At 43.6% G+C, this 19,321-nt stretch overlaps 1 long non-coding RNA gene and 1 other non-coding gene across 2 annotated transcripts; both read left to right on the forward strand.

Annotated features, from left to right (window-relative positions):
• The first annotated feature begins 1,088 nt into the window (after positions 1–1,088).
• Positions 1,089–1,958, forward strand: LOC103638827 (uncharacterized). The gene is made up of 2 exons (XR_002749204.2): positions 1,089–1,400; positions 1,525–1,958. It is a non-coding gene; the product is annotated as an uncharacterized lncRNA (long non-coding RNA).
• A 13,178-nt stretch (positions 1,959–15,136) lies between these two features.
• TRNAK-UUU (transfer RNA lysine (anticodon UUU)) lies at positions 15,137–15,209 on the forward strand. Its single transcript has one exon. It is a non-coding gene; the product is annotated as a tRNA-Lys (tRNA).
• The last annotated feature ends 4,112 nt before the right edge of the window (positions 15,210–19,321 follow it).

Raw genomic sequence — 19,321 nt, forward strand, 5'->3', positions numbered from 1 at the left:
TAATGAAAGTGAAACAAGACTTTTTGATGTTTGGAAGTTAACTATAAGAAATGGTTCTCAGGTTAGGTTCTGGAAGGACATCTGGTTGGGTACATCAACCCTTTGGGACCAATACCTTATCATATAGTAATACATAAATATGTGAGTGTGACTAAAGTCTTCAGTACTTCGCATTTAAATTTGTCTTGGCGTAGAGATATGATACGACATAAATTAGTAGCATGGAACGATCTAATTCCACGACTTGCTAAAATAGTTCTATCAAAGGAATAAGATGGATTTCGATGGAATCTGTCAGCAGATGGTCGATTCTAAGTGAAGTCATATTATATTGGCTTAATCCACTTAGATGTACCAAACTTTAACAAAAAATGAAAACTAAAGGCCCCTATAAAAATAAAAATATTCCTTTAGTTTTTAAGAAAAGACACAATATATTAACGAAGGATAATCTACCGAAGTGAAATTAAAATGGTAACATGAAGTGTTGCTTTTATCACAACAATAAAACAATTAAGCATATTTTCTTCGAGTTCAGGTAGCGCGACAATATGGCATACTGTCCAAATAGCTACAAATCTTTACCCTCACTCTAGTGTCGCGAATATGTTTGGATCATGGCTAGGGGGTTAGTAAAGATTTAAAATTGTTAGCTATTTTAGGGGCAGCTGCAGTTTGTTGAACCATTTGGCGACATAGAATGACATTGTGTTTCAACGTAAATACGTGATTAACTTTTTGTAGGTTTTTTATTTGACTATCTACTAGCTCCGTTCTTAAATTGTGCTATAGAAGTCTACCTTCTAGGAGTTGATTTTGACTACTGTTAACATTTGGAGCAAGTAGTTAGGAAGTTTTTTACTGAGACTGATGAGAGGAGATATAGTATTAGGATTGATTAATCTGTATCGAGAGAATTAGAAACAAACGAATTTTGTCAAGGAAAAAAAGAGAGAGAAAGATGAGGTAGCGACGTGTACCGGCCTCGGACTTCGCAGAGAGACACGTGGGCCGTGGCACCGACCGCCGAAACGTGGCAGGCGACCGGAGCTATCAGCCGCCGTACGATTCTATGGCGCTCTCAAGAAAAGAAAGCATACACACGCACACGTGACACGTAACCACGACGGCAGGCCGTTCACCTTTTATTATCAGCTTCATCCTCTAGAGGCCGCCAAGGCACAGCCGCGTTCAGGTGTCCCGCCCGCGTCGGAAGAAAGAGAGCTTGCTCCCGTCGGGCAGTCGCGGCTCGCGAGTCGGAGGAGATGGAGGATGACGGCGGCGGGAGGAAGCAGGACACGACGGCGGCGGCGGCGTCCAAAGCGCAGCGAGAGGCCGCGGCGGCCGGCGTCTCCGTGCACGAGTGGCTGCAGCACGTGAAGGCCTCCTTCCTCGGCCTGGTACGCGAGTTCCGCCCGCTCCCTCTGCGCTGCGTGCTGTGGTACCGATCGATACGGGGACACAATAAGCCGCGTGACTGATCACGACTTGGGTTCGTTGCGCCGCTCGTGCGTGTGTTTTCAGGTGGGCAAGTTGACGGCGAGGAGCGAGCAGGAGGCGGCGGAGGCGGACATGCGCGCGGCCAAGGCGCAGGTGGAGGCGACCGACGAGGCGGAGGCCAAGAAGAAGCGGCTCGCAGATGGATGATGACCCATCCATGGCCGATACTGTAGATTCAGCTGGAAACTACTGCGTGTTGTACATACAACCTACCTGGGGGTAGCTCAACCCTAGAGCTAGGCCTAGAGCTAGGCCTGGGCAATCGGTTTTTTTGGTTCGGTTTTTTCAGTGTTGTATACGGTTTTTCGGTTCGGAGTTCGGTTTAAACTGAACATCCGAAATCTATCTCAGTCAAGTAGTCAACAGAGCTACATGTATGGCTGTTCGGTTTATTGCCACAGCCCACAGCTTATAGTCGAAGCCATAATGTCTAACTGAACAAATATATTATTCAGAAAGTGTGCTAAGCAAAGTACTCGAGCATTACAATCGAAAGAAACATTTGAGATGTACAAACAAATCAAATTATTAGTCTGTTGATTAGTGCTTGTCAACAATAGAAACAACAAACCGGATACAGCTGGAACAACTAGATCAGTTGCAGGCGGCTGGAACAACAAATCGGATACAGCCGAAACAACAAACCGGATAGCGGATACAGCAAGATACAAACTAGTAGCAAGCTGCAAGTCACAAATTCAATAACAAACATTACAACAAATTTAAATGGTCGAGAATCCAGACTTCAACTCTTCAAGTCATACATTACATAACTTCCAATTATTGATATTTTGAGATCACAGATCACATATTTGAGCTTAAACTTTGATAGCCTTATATTCTCTATTCATCATTAAGAATTGTTAGGGGTGGTTGTTGTCTTCGTAGAAACAGTGAGGCCACAAAACTCTACAGTAATAGTAGAAATCAATAAGAATATAGTAGAAACAATTATAAAATAAAAACTGCAAACTAATTTACCTTTCTCAAGTTTGGACAGTTCTTCTAGCTTCTCTTTAACACTAATGAAATCAGATCCGTGAATCAAATCATTTGTACAGATAAGGCGCTCAACCATTTCTGGGTGAGTGAACTCCTAAGACTGAGCGCAGCGGTCGACCCTACCGGCCCCCCTCCCCTTGCATGTCGGCTGTAGGGGGCACCCTATGGCCGCAGCGGTGCCCCTACAGCGTCCCCTACGTGTCGGTCCCCTTCTCTCTCCCCCTAGATCTAGCGTGTCACTGTTCATCACCCTAAACACTGTGCTGTGGGTCCACGAGTAATTGTTAGTAGATAAAAAATTGATAGTTGGTATAGAAAATGATATTTTATAGTGGTAGTGGGGTATAGGGGGTATTTTAGGGGGAACCGCTGCGGGAGATGAAAAAATAGGGGAAAAATAGGGGGAAAAAGTGATATAGGGGGAAAAATTTAGAGGTAACGGTTGCGGATAGCCTAAACTCATCTAGTGTTCTCCCTCGCGCTAAAGGCTGACTCAGAAGCAACTGATGAGATATGAATTGCTAAAAGATCACGGGCCATGCGAGACATTATTGTCAATCTAGTAGCATTGTCCTTCCAATACTTAAGAATATCAAAACTTTTTTGTCCTCTTTTTTGTCCTCTTTATTGTCCTCTAAAAGATATTTATCTAATTCAGACTTGACAGTATTATTGCCATTATTACTCATCTGTTGAGCAATTATAGACCTCATAAGCCTTTTGTTCTATACTGATTTATCTTGAGAATCAGAATGTTGTGGTGTCTTGTCACTTTGACCATATATTTCACTATACTCATCAAACAAAGCACGAAAAAAATGTTCACTTTTTCCCACAATTTTTCCCCTGATTCATCACCAAACACAACAAAAATAGTCATCTTAATATAATTAGAAAGTTTATACTTTGGATCAATTGCCACGCAGAAAACATAACCAAGTTGAGCATTTGATCCCCTCTTTCTTTTTCTCTATCTCCCTAATACTTGTAATATTTGACTAGCATTCTTTTGCCCATTGCACTGCACAATTTGTCTTTAGACTTGCTGAAAGTCGCCTAGAGGGGGGGTGAATAGGGCGAAACTGAAATTCTCAAAAATAATCACAACTACAAGCCGGGTTAGCGTTAGAAATATAATAGAGTCCGCGAGAGAGGGTGCAAAACAAATCGCAAGCGAATGAAGAGTGAGACACGTGGATTTGTTTTACCAAGGTTCGGTTCTCGCAAACCTACTCCCCATTGAGGAGGCCATAGAGGCCGGGTCTCTTTCAACCCTTACCCTCTCTCAAACGGTCCCTCGGACCGAGTGAGCTTTCTCTTCTCAATCACTCGGAACACAAAGTTCCCACAAGGATCACCACAAAATTGGTGTCTCTTGCCTCAATTACAAGTGATTTTGATCGCAAGAAAGAATCAAGAAGGAAGAAAGCAATCCAAGCGCAAGAGCTCGAAAGAACACAAGCAAATCTCTCTCACTAATCACTAGGGCGTTGTGTGGAGTTTGGAGAGGATTTGATCTCTTTGGTGTGTCTAGAATTGAATGCTAGAGCTCTTGTAAGTAGTTGGGAAGTGGAAAACTTGGATGCAATGAATGGTGGGTGGTTGGGGGTATTTATAGCCCCAACCACCAAACTAGCCGTTTGGTGAGGCTGTCTGCTCGATGGCGCACCGGACAGTCCGGTGCACACCGGACATGTCCGGTGCGACAGCCACGTCACCAAAGCCGTTGGATTCCGACCGTTGGAGCTTCTATCTTCTGGGCCCGCCTGGGTGTCCGGTGCACACCGGACATGTACTGTTCAATGTCCGGTGCGCCAGTATGGGCGTGCCTGACTTCTGCGCGCTTCTGGCGCGCATTGAATGCGCCTGCAGGTGTCCGTTGGTGCGAAGTAGCCGTTGCTCCGTGGATGCACCGGACAGTCCGGTGAATTATAGCGGAGCAGACGTTCCGATTTCCCGAGGCTGACGAGTTCCTGAGGCAGCTCTTCTTTGGAGCACCGGACATGTCCGGTGAATTATAGCGGAGTTGCCTCTGGAGATTCCCGAAGGTGAAGAGTTTGAAATCGGTCTTCCCTGGTGCACCGGACATGTCCGGTGGTGCACCGGACAGTCCGGTGCACCAGTCCAGGGTGCCTTCGGTTGGCCCTTTGCTCCTTTATTGAATCCAATATTTGATCTTTTGATTGGCTAAGTGTGAACCTTTTACACCTGTATAGCTTATACACTAGAGCAAACTAGTTAGTCCAATTATTTGTGTTGGGCAATTCAACCACCAAAATTCTTTAGGAACTAGGTGTAAGCCTAATTCCCTTTCAATCTCCCCCTTTTTGGTGATTGATGCCAACACAAACCAAAGCAAATATAGAAGTGCATAAATTGAACTAGTTTGCATAATGTAAGTGCAAAGGTTGCTTGGAATTTAGCCAATATAAATACTTACATGATGTTCATGGATTGTTTCTTTGTTTTTAACATATTGGACCACACTTGCACCACATGTTTTGTTTTTGCAAATTCTTTTTGTAAATCCTTTTTAAAGTCCTTTTGCAACATAGTCAAAGGTAGATGAATAGGGTTTTTGCAAAGCATTTTCAAGTTTTGAAAATTTTCTCCACTTGTTTCAAATGCTTTTCCTTTGACTAAACAAAACTCCCCCTAAATGAGATCCTCCTCTTAGTGTTCAAGAGGGTTTTGATTTATCATTTTTAAAATACTACTTCCTCCCCCTTTAGAACATAATAAGATACCAATTTGAAATTGACCAATTGAAAATCTCCAAATTTTAAAAATTAGGTGGTGGTGCGGTCCTTTTGCTTTGGGCTCATGCTTTCTCCCCCTTTGGCATGAATCGCCAAAAACGGAATCATTAGAGCCCTACGAAGTACTTTCTCCTCCTTTGGTCATAAAATAAATGAGTGAAGATTATACCAAAGTTGGAGAGATACTCGGAGTGACGGCGAAGGATGAGTAGTGGAGTGGAGTGGAAGCCTTTGTCTTCGCCGAAGACTCCAATTCCCTTTCAATATACCTATGACTTGGTTTGAAATACACTTGAAAACACATTAGTCATAGCATATATAAAAGAGATATGATCAAAGGTATACTTGTGTGCTATGTGTGCAAATTAGCAAAAGAAGTTCCTAGAATCAAGAATATTGAGCTCATGCCTAAGTTTGGTAAAAGTTTGTTCATCAAGAGGCTTGGTAAAGATATCGGCTAATTGATCTTTAGTGTTAATGTAAGAAATCTCGATATCCCCCTTTTGTTGGTGATCCCGAAGAAAATGATACCGAATGGCTATGTGTTTAGTGCGGCTATGCTCAACGGGATTATCCGCCATGCGGATTGCACTCTCATTATCACATAGAAGAGGAACTTTGGTTAGTTTGTAACCGTAGTCCCGCAGGGTTTGCCTCATCCAAAGCAATTGCGCGCAACAATGGCCTGCGGCAATATACTCGGCTTCGGCGGTAGAAAGAGCAACCGAATTTTGCTTCTTTGAAGCCCAAGACACCAAGGATCTTCCCAAGAACTGACAAGTCCCCGATGTGCTCTTCCTATTAATCTTACACCCCGCCCAATCGGCATCCGAATAACCAATCAAATCAAATATGGATCCCCGAGGGTACCAAAGCCCAAACTTAGGTGTATAAGCCAAATATCTCAAGATTCGTTTTACGGCCGTAAGGTGTGATTCCTTAGGGTCGGCTTGGAATCTTGCACACATGCATACGGAAAGCATAATGTCCGGTCGATATGCACATAAATAAAGCAATGAACCAATCATCGACCGGTATACCTTTTGGTCGACGGATTTACCTCCCGTGTCGAGGTCGAGATGCCCATTGGTTCCCATGGGTGTCTTGATGGGCTTGGCATCCCTCATTCCAAACTTGGTTAGAATGTCTTGAGTGTACTTCGTTTGGCAAATGAAGGTGCCCTCTTGGAGTTGCTTGACTTGGAATCCTAGAAAATACTTCAACTCCCCCATCATAGACATCTCGAATTTCTGTGTCATGATCCTACTAAATTCTTCACATGTAGATTCGTTAGTAGACCCAAATATAATATCATCAACATAAATTTGGCATACAAACAAATCATTGTCAAGAGTTTTAGTGAATAAAGTAGGATCGGCCTTGCCGACTTTGAAGCCATTAGCAATAAGGAAATCTCTAAGGCATTCATACCATGCTCTTGGGGCTTGCTTGAGCCCATAAAGCGCCTTAGAGAGCCTATAGACATGGTTAGAGTACTTACTATCTTCAAAGCCGGGAGGTTGCTCAACATAGACCTCCTCCTTGATTGGTCCGTTGAGGAAGGCACTCTTCACGTCCATTTGGTAAAGCTTGAAGCCATGGTAAGTAGCATAGGCCAATAATATACGAATTGACTCAAGCCTAGCTACGGGTGCATAGGTTTCACCAAAATCCAAACCTTCGACTTGTGAATATCCCTTGGCCACGAGTCGAGCTTTGTTCCTTGTCACCACACCATGCTCATCTTGCTTGTTGCGGAAGACCCACTTGGTTCCTACAACATTTTGGTTAGGACGTGGAACTAAATGCCATACCTCGTTCCTTGTGAAGTTGTTGAGCTCCTCTTGCATCGCCATCACCCAATCCGAATCTTGAAGTGCTTCCTCTACCCTGTGTGGCTCAATAGAGGAAACAAAAGAGTAATGCTCACAAAAATGTGCAACACGAGATCGAGTGGTTACCCCCTTATGAATATCGCCGAGGATGGTGTCGACGGGGTGATCTCGTTGTATTGCTTGGTGGACTCTTGGGTGTGGCGGCCTTGGTTGTTCATCCTCCTTGTCTTCATCATTTGCATCTCCCCCTTGATCATTGCCGTCATCTTGAGGTGGCTCATTTCTTTGATCTTCCCCTTCATCAACTTGAGCCTCGTCCTCATTTTGAGTTGGTGGGGATGCTTGCGTGGAGGAGGATGGTTGATCTTGTGCATGTGGAGGCTCTTCGAATTCCTTAGGACACACATCTCCAATGGACATGTTCCTTAGCGCGATGCACGGAGCCTGTTCTTCACCTATCTCATCAAGATCAACTTGCTCTACTTGAGAGCCGTTAGTCTCATCAAACACAACGTCACAAGAAACTTCAACTAGTCCTGAGGACTTGTTAAAGACTCTATATGCCCTTGTGTTTGAATCATATCCTAGTAAAAAGCCTTCTACAGTTTTAGGAGCAAATTTAGATTTTCTTCCTCTTTTGACAAGAATAAAACATTTGCTACCAAAAACTCTAAAATATGAAATATTTGGCTTTTTACCGGTTAGGAGTTCATAGGATGTCTTCTTGAGGATTCGGTGTAGATATAACCGGTTGATGGCGTAGCAGGCGGTGTTGACCGCCTCGGCCCAAAACCGATCCGGTGTCTTGTACTCATCAAGCATGGTTCTTGCCATGTCCAATAGAGTTCGATTCTTCCTCTCCACTACACCATTTTGTTGTGGGGTGTAGGGAGAAGAGAACTCATGCTTGATGCCCTCCTCCTCAAGGAAGCCTTCTATTTGTGAGTTCTTGAACTCCGTCCCGTTGTCGCTTCTAATTTTCTTGATCCTTAAGCCGAACTCATTTTGAGCTCGTCTCAAGAATCCCTTTAAGGTTTCTTGGGTATGAGATTTTTCCTGCAAAAAGAACACCCAAGTGAAGCGAGAATAATCATCCACAATAACTAGACAGTACTTACTCCCGCCGATGCTTATGTAAGCGATCGGGCCAAATAGGTCCATGTGTAGGAGCTCCAGTGGCCTGTCACTAGTCATGATGTTCTTATGTGGATGATGAGTGCCAACTTGCTTTCCAGCTTGGCATGCGCTACAAATCCTGTCTTTCTCAAAATGAACATTGGTTAGTCCTAAAATGTGTTCTCCCTTTAGAAGCTTATGAAGATTCTTCATTCCAACATGGGCTAGTCGGCGGTGCCAGAGCCAACCCAAGTTAGTCTTAGCAATTAGGCAAGTGTCGAGTTCAGCTCTATCAAAATCTACCAAGTATAGCTGACCCTCTAACACCCTTAAATGCTATTGAATCATCACTTCTTCTAAAGACAGTGACACCTACATCAGTAAATAGACAGTTGTAGCCCATTTGACAAAGTTGCGAAACGGAAAGCAAATTGTAATCTAAAGAGTCTACAAGAAAAACATTGGAAATAGTATGGTCAGGTGATATAGCAATTTTACCCAAACCTTTGACCAAACCTTGATTTCCATCCCCGAATGTGATAGCTCGTTGGGGATCTTGGTTTTTCTCATATGAGGAGAACATCTTTTTCTCCCCTGTCATATGGTTTGTGCACCCGCTGTCGAGTATCCAACTTGAGCCCCCGGATGCATAAACCTACAAAACAATTTTAGTTCTTGACTTTAGGTACCCAAACGGTTTTGGGTCCTTTGGCATTAGAAACAAGAACTTTGGGTACCCAAACACAAGTCTTGGAGCCCTTGTGTTTGCCCCCAACAAACTTGGCAACTATCTTGCCGGATTTGTTAGTAAGCACATATGATGCATCAAAAGTTTTAAATGAAATACTATGATCATTTGATGCGCTAGGAGTTTTCTTCTTAGGCAACTTAGCACGGGTTGGTTGCCTAGAGCTAGATGTCTCACCCTTATACATAAAAGCATGGTTAGGGCCAGAGTGAGACTTCCTAGAGTGAATTTTCCTAATTTTGCTCTCAGGATAACCGGCAGGGTATAAAATGTAACCCTCGTTATCCTGAGGCATGGGAGCCTTGCCCTTAACAAAATTTGACAATCTTTTAGGAGGGGCACTAAGTTTGACATTGTCTCCCCTTTGGTAGCCAATGCCATCCTTAATGCCAGGGTGTCTCCCATTATAGAGCATACTTCTAGCAAATTTAAACTTTTCATTTTCTAAGTTATGCTCGGCAATTTTTACATCTAATATTGCTATATGATCATTTTGTTGTTTAATCAAAGTCATGTGATCATGAATAGCATTAATATCAACATCTCTACATCTAGTACAAATGGAAACATGCTCAACACTAGATGTAGAGGGTTTGCATGAATTAAGTTCAACGATCTTAGCACGCAAGATATCATTATTATCTCTAAGATCGGAAATTGTAACATTGCAAACATCTAGTTCTTTAGTCTTAGCAATTAAATTTTCATTTTCTACCCTAAGGCTAGCAAGAGAAATGCTTAATTCTTCAATCTTAGCAAGCAAATCATCATTATCATTTCTAAGATTGGGAATTGAAACATTACAAACATGTGAGTCAACCTTAGCATTTAAACTAGCATTTTCATTTTTAAGGTTGGTAATAGTATCATGGAAAGTACTTAGCTCACTAGATAATTTCTCACATTTTTCTACCTCTAGAGCATAAGCATTTTTAACCTTAACATGCTTTTTATTTTCCTTGATTAGGAAGTCCTCTTGGGAGTCCAAGAGGTCATCCTTTTCATGGATGGCACTAATTAGCTCATTTAGTTTTTCCTTTTGTTCCATGTTAAGGTTGGCAAAAAGAACGCGCAAGTTATCCTCCTCATTGCTAGCATCATCCTCATCACTAGAGGTTTCATATTTAGTGGAGGATCTTGATTTTACCTTCTTCCTTTTGCCGTCCTTTGCCATGAGGCACTTGTGGCCGACGTTTGGGAAGAGGAGTCCCTTGGTGACGGCGATGTTGGCGGCGTCCTCGTCGGAGGAGGAGTCGGTGGAGCTCTCGTCGGAGTCCCACTCGCGGCACACGTGGGCATCGCCGCCCCTCTTCTTGTGGTACCTCTTCTTTTCTTTCCTCTTTCCCTTCTTGTCGTTATCCCTGTCACTGTCACTTGATAATGGACATTTAGCGATAAAGTGACCGGGCTTACCACACTTGTAGCAAACCTTCTTGGAACGGGATTTGTAATCCTTCCCCTTCCGTTGCTTGAGGATTTGGCGAAAGCTTTTGATGATTAAAGTCATCTCCTCATTGTCGAGCTTGGAGGCGTCAATTGGTTGTCTACTCGATGTAGACTCCTCCTTTTTCTCCTCCGTCGCCTTGAATCCCACCGGCTGTGCTTCGGACGTGGAGGGTTCATCAAGCTCATTGATCTTCTTTGAGCCCTTGATCATACATTCAAAGCTCACAAAATTCCCGATTACTTCCTCGGGAGTCATTAGTGTGTATCTAGGATTACCACGAATTAATTGAACTTGAGTGGGGTTAAGGAAAATAAGAGATCTTAGAATAACCTTAACCACTTCGTGGTCGTCCCACTTCTTACTCCCGAGGTTGCGCACTTGGTTCACCAAGGTTTTGAGCCGGTTGTACATATCTTGTGGCTCCTCCCCTTGGCGAAGGCGAAAGCGACCGAGCTCCCCCTCGATCGTTTCCCGCTTGGTGATCTTGGTGAGTTCATCACCCTCATGCGCGGTCTTGAGAAGGTCCCAAATTTCCTTTGCATTCTTCAACCCTTGCACCTTGTTGTATTCCTCCTTGCTTAGAGAGGCGAGGAGTATGGTTGTAGCTTGGGAGTTGAAGTGCTCGATTTGGGCCACTTCGTCCGTATCATAATCTTCATCCCCTATGGATGGTACCTGTGCTCCAAACTCAACAACATTCCATATACTTTTATGGAGTGAGGTTAGATGAAATTTCATTAAATCACTCCACCTAGCATAATCTTCGCCATCAAAGGTTGGCGGTTTGCCTAATGGAACGGAAAGTAATGGAGTATGTCTAGATGGACGAGGGTAGTGTAAGGGGATCTTACTAAACTTCTTGCGCTCTTGGCGCTTAGAAGTTACGGACGGCGCATCGGAGTCGGAGGTCGATGTTGATGAAGTGTCGGTCTCGTAGTAGACCACCTTCCTCATCTTCTTGTGCTTGTCGCCTTTCCGATGCGACTTGTGGGAAGAAGATCTTTCCTTCTTCTCTTTGTGGTGAGAAGAAGAAGATCTTTTCTCCTTCCGTTTGGAGGAGTCCTTCTTCTTCTCCTTCCTCTTGGTGCGGGACTCTTCCGATGAAGTGCTCCCTTGGCTCGTAGTGGGCTTGTCGCCGGTCTCCATCTCCCTCTTGTTGTGATCTCCCGACATCACTTCGAGCGGTTAGGCTCTAATGAAGCACCGGGCTTTGATACCAATTGAAAGTCGCCTAGAGGGGGGGTGAATAGGGCGAAACTGAAATTCTCAAAAATAATCACAACTACAAGCCGGGTTAGCGTTAGAAATATAATAGAGTCCATGAGAGAGGGTGCAAAACAAATCGCAAGCGAATGAAGAGTGAGACACGTGGATTTGTTTTACCGAGGTTCGGTTCTCGCAAACCTACTCCCCGTTGAGGAGGCCACAGAGGCCGGGTCTCTTTCAACCCTTACCCTCTCTCAAACGGTCCCTCGGACCGAGTGAGCTTTCTCTTCTCAATCACTCGGAACACAAAGTTCCCACAAGGATCACCACAAAATTGGTGTCTCTTGCCTCAATTACAAGTGATTTTGATCGCAAGAAAGAATCAAGAAGGAAGAAAGCAATCCAAGCGCAAGAGCTCGAAAGAACACAAGCAAATCTCTCTCACTAATCACTAGGGCGTTGTGTGGAGTTTGGAGAGGATTTGATCTCTTTGGTGTGTCTAGAATTGAATGCTAGAGCTCTTGTAAGTAGTTGGGAAGTGGAAAACTTGGATGCAATGAATGGTGGGTGGTTGGGGGTATTTATAGCCCCAACCACCAAACTAGCCGTTTGGTGAGGATATCTGCTCGATGGCGCACCGGACAGTCCGGTGCACACCGGACATGTCCGGTGCGACAGCCACGTCACCAAAGCCGTTGGATTCCGACCGTTGGAGCTTCTGTCTTCTGGGCCCGCCTGGGTGTCCGGTGCACACCAGACATGTACTGTTCAATGTCCGGTGCGCCAGTATGGGCGTGCCTGACTTCTGCGCGCTTCTAGCGCGCATTGAATGCGCCTACAGGTGTCCGTTGGCGCGAAGTAGCCGTTGCTCCGTGGATGCACCGGACAGTCCGGTGTACACCGGACATGTCCGGTGAATTATAGCGGAGCAGACGTTCCGATTTCCCGAGGCTGACGAGTTCCTGAGGCAGCTCTTCTTTGGAGCACCGGACATGTCCGGTGTACACCGGACAGTCCGGTGAATTATAGCGGAGTTGCCTCTGGAGATTCCCGAAGGTGAAGAGTTTGAAGTCGGTCTTCCCTGGTGCACCGGACATGTCCGGTGGTGCACCGGACAGTCCGGTGCACCAGTCCAGGGTGCCTTCGGTTGGCCCTTTGCTCCTTTGTTGAATCCAATATTTGATCTTTTGATTGGCTAAGTGTGAACCTTTTACACCTGTATAGCTTATACACTAGAGCAAACTAGTTAGTCCAATTATTTGTGTTGGGCAATTCAACCACCAAAATTCTTTAGGAACTAGGTGTAAGCCTAATTCCCTTTCACTTGCACCATCCTCGTAAGAAAACCAAAACATCAGCAATCTCATGGAAATAGGTGTGAGATGTGGGATGACTTGTGGCAGAAACACGTAGGATTAGTTCATAAAAGTGCTCAAGAAATTATGACATCTTTCTAGCTTTTTGCCAATCAGCTTTATCAGGTACTCCAGGACCATCCTCACCTTCTAATTCTAGCTTATAGTATGGGTCTTCATCACTATACCTCTCAAATGCCTTTTCATACTGCTGTGCAACATTTAGCATAAGGTAGGTTGAGTTCCACCTAGTGCAAACATCAAGTTTTAAAAATGCTTTGGATTGAACCTTAGCTAATTCGTCACATTTCTTGAACCTTGCAAACCTAGATGTCCCACCCTTGATAAACTTAACAACCTCGCGAACACGTTTCACTGATATATCAATTTCCTTCAAGCCTTCCATTACTATCAGGTTGATGATATGTGCCACACATCTCATATGGAGATACTCTCCTTCAGCAATGCTACCCTTTGATTCATTCAATACCCTCTTCATGTACTTAATTGCATTATTACTTGCACTAGCATTGTCCACTGTTATTGTACAAATTTTATCAATGCCCCATTGAGCCAAGCAATTCTCTAAGGATTTACCAATATCTTCTCCTCTATGACCTTTAACCAAGAAGAATCTTATGATTTTTTATGGAGCTTCCAATCATTATCAATAAAATGCAGTGTCACACACATATAGTTTTGGTTCGTGTTTGATGTCCATGTATCAGTTGTGAGGCTAGCTCTAGCACAATTTTCCTTCAAGAAATTATTGAGCTTTTCTTTTTGCACATCGTACACTTTCACGCAGTTTCTAGTGACAGTTCTCCTAGATGGCATAACAAAACGTGGGCATGCTTTAGCTAGAAACTTTCTAAGACCAGGACGTTCAGACAAGACAAAAGGTTGTTCATCCTCAATTATCATTTCAACAAAAGTATTCTTTAAGTAATCCAGATCAAATTTCCATGTTGAAACAGTACCAACACTACTATTGCCAGGACAAGGTTGTAGTTGTAAAGTACGTTGATTATCAATTACTAGTTTGTTTGGATTCTTCTTGCAAACCTTTAGATGACCTTTCAGAAAAGATGTACCATTTGTCCTTGTGTCACAGCGAAATAGCTTGCCACAATACCTACACTTGGCTCTGTCTTCCCCTCCTTCAGTTCTAACTTTGCTGAAATGTTCCCATACATCTGACCTTGGAGCAATAGCTTTCCTTTTCTTGCCATCCTCCTCTGCTGGTGCATCATTGGGCTGCTCTTCCTTGCCTTTGTCTGCATCTGTCGCTATCGGTTCTTTTGTTAACAACAACATCATCAATGTCCCCCATCTACAAGATAAAGTTTGAAAATAAAAATCAGAAATCTATTAATAGCTCAAAGACCACAGTTGACATTTGACAACACTACACAGATCTAAATGAAGCATTCAGTATCCAGTATCTTCACTAGGACATAAATCTATTAGTAGCTCAAAGACCACATTACAAGACTACAAGAGAATGGAGATGAGTAGAGTAGAGTAGAGGTGACATACATTGGAGGACTGCTCAGTTATAGGCGTCGTTGTACTGCCCGGAGAACTTGGCGCCGATTAGGACTGGGCATAAAACCCGATACCCGAATCCCGAACCCGAAAAACCTGAAATCTAATTTGGGTATAACCTCCTGGTACCCGAAATTTTATAGCGAATTTCGGGTTCAATTACCCGGTACCCGAATAGTAAACTAGTACCCGAATACAACACAAGCCCATTAGGAACAAGGCCCATTACGGACAAGCAAGGCGGCATGCGCATGCGGGCATGCGTGAATCGTGATGCGGCAAGGCTCCAGCTTTAGGCCTGACTCCTGTCCTGAGGCCTCCAAGCTCCAGCGGTCCAACCGAGAGAGACTGCCGAGTAGCCGAGTAGCTAGGCGACCGGATTTTTTATATTTTGGCCCTTACTCGAAAAAAATACACGTTTGGACCTTAGAAAATTTTATTGTCATTTTTGGACCCTCTGCTCGCCGCCATCGCCAATGGCGCCGAGGTAACACAGCTCGGCGCCATAGGCTATGGCGCCGAGGTACGTGCTGCGCTGGCACAAACGGACGTCGTGGCACCGACGTGGCACCGAGCTCGACGCCATAGATCTTGGCGCCGAGCTCTATTATGTACACAAAACTTGTCTAGCTCAGTTGGTAGAGCACAAGGCTTTTAACCTTGTGGATGTGGGTTCAAGCCCCACGATGGGCATGTTTTAATACCTTTTTTTGTCTTTGTCACTGATTTTTTTTGTTGTCCAGATTTTTCGTTTATGTCGCTGATTTGTCCGTCTAGATTTATTTTTTATCCAGATTTTTTGTTTTTGTGACTGATTTGTTTATCCGTCCATATTTTTTTGTTTATCCAGCGAGCACAGCGGCTGTGTGCCACAGTGGCCGCAAGCCGTCAACTTTCCCCCTTGTTTGCTCAGCTAACCACAATAAAAATCAAATGAGAACACTCTTACTTCAATCATGACCACATAAAAATATTATATTTTCATTGAGTTCTTTTGAACATAAATTCTAAAAACATAATAACATATTCCCAGTAAAAAGAAGCACACATATTCATCTTTTTTTCCTCTGCACTAAATAAAAGTATACTCCATTATATACTTATCTCATGGATGATAAAAGTATACATGGTGCGTGCATGTGCGTGCTCATCGTCAAGTACGCTTTGTTCGTTTATTAAGCTTAAGGAAACGTACTTGCATTAGTTAGCGGCCACCGGTTTAGCTATGGTGCATCGCGGTCACGGGCGCAATAATGCACGCAACCTTGAGGTTGTGAGTTCGAGTACATTAGATTATTGGAGTTTTAGAGTCCAAAATATAAATATACTTGCATTGGTTAGCGGCCACCGGTTTAGCTAGGATAAATTTTAATTAATATTAAAAAGTATAATTTCGAATACATTAGATTATTGGAGTTTTAGAGTCCAAAATATAAATATACTTAATAAACAAAAAAAAATTATAATTAGAGTCCAAAATATAAATATACTAGGTATAAATAAAGAGTGACTTGATGATTTTATAAAGTACTCCGTACTTCTATAGAGTGGGTTACTTATGTGCATGGTACTTGCGTCACGGAGTTTGAATAAACAAAAACAAAAACAAAAAATATCTAGATGAATAAATAAATCAGTCACAAAAACAAAAAAAACTAGATGAAAAATAAATCTGAACGGACAAATCAGCGACATAAACGAAAAATATGGACAACAAAAAAACAAATTAGTGACAAAAACAAAAAAAAATATTGAACGTATACCATGGGGCTTGAACCCACAACCCCTCAAGGTTAAAAGCCTTACACTCTACCGACTGAGCTAAACATGCTTTGTCGTTACATATCCGAGCTCGGCGCCATAGATCTTGGCGCTGAGCTCGGTACCACGTTGGCGCCACGTCGTTCAGGTTGTGCTAGCGTAGCACGTACCTCGGCGCCATAGCCTATGGCGCCGAGCTGTGTTACCTCGGCGCCATTGGCGATGGCGCCGAGCAGAGGGTCCAAAAATGACATTAAAATTTTCTAAGGTCCAAACATGTATTTTTTTCCGAGGAAGGGCTAAAATATAAAAAATTCGGGCTAGGCGACCTGTCCATCCAATCCAACCCTAGCTAGCAGCAGCCGCCGTCGTCGAGCACGGAGCACCAGTCCATTGTCCGCCACCGTGCCACGGCGCCGTCCTACCACTGCCGAGTGTCGACCACCCTGCACCGAGCCGCGTTCCGTCGTATCGACTACCCGCTGACCGCTGTGCCGACCGCGTGACTGTCAGGCGCGGAGGCGCCCAGGCTGATTTGACGTGCGAGACTGCGAGCCGCCCAGGCTGATTTGCGCGAGCCACCACCCGCCAGATAGGCCAGTAGCCCAGCACGGTGCCACGGTGCACGCCCGCGACCTGTGCTCAACTGCCCGGTGCCGATCTCGTGGTGTAGTGAAGCCAACATTGAAGAACGGCACCAACATCGGAGGAATCTTGCAACGTATGTGCTAAGTGCTCAGTGCTTGGGTTTTTTTTTGTTATAGCAGATTTGATCTAGTAGATTTTTGTTCTAGTAGATTTGTTCTAGCAGATTTGATCAGTAGAAATAATAGTTCTTAATAATTTAATATGATTTGATCTAGCAGATTTTTGTTCTAAGTCTAACACATTTGTTCTAGCAGATTTGATCAGTAGAAATATTAGTTCTTAATATGATTTGATCTAGCAGATTTTTGTTCTAACACATTTGTTCTAGCAGATTTGATCAGTAGAAATATTATTTCTTTAATTCCTTACTATGTGTTTCCTTTTTAATAGATGCCTGAACCTGAAGACATATTGGACAAGGGAATGGAATCAGTGGGCACTGGCACTCTAGAAAATGATGGGACACAAACACAACCATCACAATCACAAGGGGCTGCTGATCAAGAGGTGGTTGACCTTGACAAGGATTGTGCACAACATGAAAGGAAGAAGATGGCACCAAGATCAGAGGTGTGTTGCCCATGTTATTAACCTTATTGTGCGAGATGGTTTGAAAGAAGTGGACATCTCAGTGAAGCGTGTTAGAGGTGCTATTAGATATATCAAAGATGGGACTTCAAGATTGGTTAAGTTCAAAGAAAATGCTGAGGAAGAGGGGTTGAACACAAAGGCATTTCTAAAGCTTGATGTCCCAACTAGATGGAACTACACCTATCTCATGCTTAAAGCTATGAAGAAAGGAAGGGTGATGGTTACCCTGATGAAGGTGATTGGGAGAATGCAAAGAAGATGGCAGAGTTTCTTGAGCATTTCCATGACCTTACTGTACATGTTTCATCTAGTCTACATGTGACTAGCAATAGTTTTGTTGGGACTTATTCTCAAATGCTATGAATTAAGAACAAGGCAACATAAAATGTTAAATAATAATGCCCTTCGTCCACTGAAGCATTATATCCCCAAGGATTTAATGAACTTCGGACGAAGGCCACGGACATAATACCACGAAGGTCATACCTTCGTGATCAGACATACAACAATGCGAAATAAAATATAAAATATTAAACATTAGATGAAGATCTATTAAAAACAAATTACATTCTTCATATATTTCATAATATGAACTTAAATATTAAAACATGATATTTTGGTACAGTTATACCTTCGTCTTGACAGAAAATAATTCCAGCGTAATGCGTCAGCAATTACAGGATTGCGTGAACAGTGCAGGGGAACTGTTCACCTATTTATAGGCACAAGGCGCAGCCTATGTAAAATTACATTTATGTCCTTTACAATCGATTACAATAATGACACAAAACATCATGGGTTTTTAAGTCAATTCATCTTTAAGTCGGTTCGTCCCTTTGTCTTGAGATCTGTCACTATGCCGAAGCTCTATAAGTAATAGCTTCGACACTATTCCTGAGAGGATCTGCCGAAGGTGTTCTCTTTCTTTAGGATCTTCGGCTACGAAGCATACCCCCAACAGTAGCCCCTTCGCGGTGCTAGATCGTTTTTCGTAACGAGCTTGATCTGTGAAAAAGTCTTCTAGGCTTCGGGATGCCGAAGATCCGAAAAACACCTTCCCTGAGCTCGTTGGCGAGAAACGATTAAAATAATCCGCGCGCGCGGTGGCCCCATCTTGCAGCAGTTACGCGCGCCCCAGCAATTCACTTTCTTGAACCTTGTGGCCCACTGTTCAGCGAGTGCGGGTGACTGTTTGCTCGGTGCGGGAGACCTTGACGATTCACCTTCCCCCCTGCAGCACTATATAAACAGACGGGTAGGTGTGAAGTTACCACAGCATTCATTGCTATTGCACTGTTTTGCTGCCAAAATTTTAGCCATAGCCGAAGCTTGATCATCGTGCTCAAACGAAGTGTCGCTTTTGATTCTGCTTCGTCACAAGAGGAGAAGCTTCGTGAAAATCAAAAAAGTCAACAACAAAATTTTCAAGAAAATCATAATCAAATGGCTAGAGTTTGCTCCACTGCTAGGGTTGATCGTGAGGGAGATGAGACCGAAGCTACTGAGACTGTTCCGATTTCTGAAGCAATGAAGCGATCTGGGCTGGTAACATCGGAGGACGTCCCTGCCGCTAAAGCAGAGCAAGCTGATGCTGAGGAGACCGAGTCTGAAGATGATTATAGCAGCGCGGTGCCGAGCAAACCCAGCCATCTGGATTTCAGAAAATCCACCATCACCTAAGGTAACTTACCTAAGATGCTGAAATTGGGCTATTTAAGTGAAGAAAAGAAAGAGCTGGTTCGTTTTGGTGAAGAAGAAACTACTCCGAAGCCAGGAAAAGATAAAGTAGTAATCTTTAAAAGTTT

This window comes from Zea mays, chromosome 9 (genome assembly GCF_902167145.1).
Source record: "Zea mays cultivar B73 chromosome 9, Zm-B73-REFERENCE-NAM-5.0, whole genome shotgun sequence".
NCBI classification, from domain to species: domain Eukaryota; kingdom Viridiplantae; phylum Streptophyta; class Magnoliopsida; order Poales; family Poaceae; genus Zea; species Zea mays.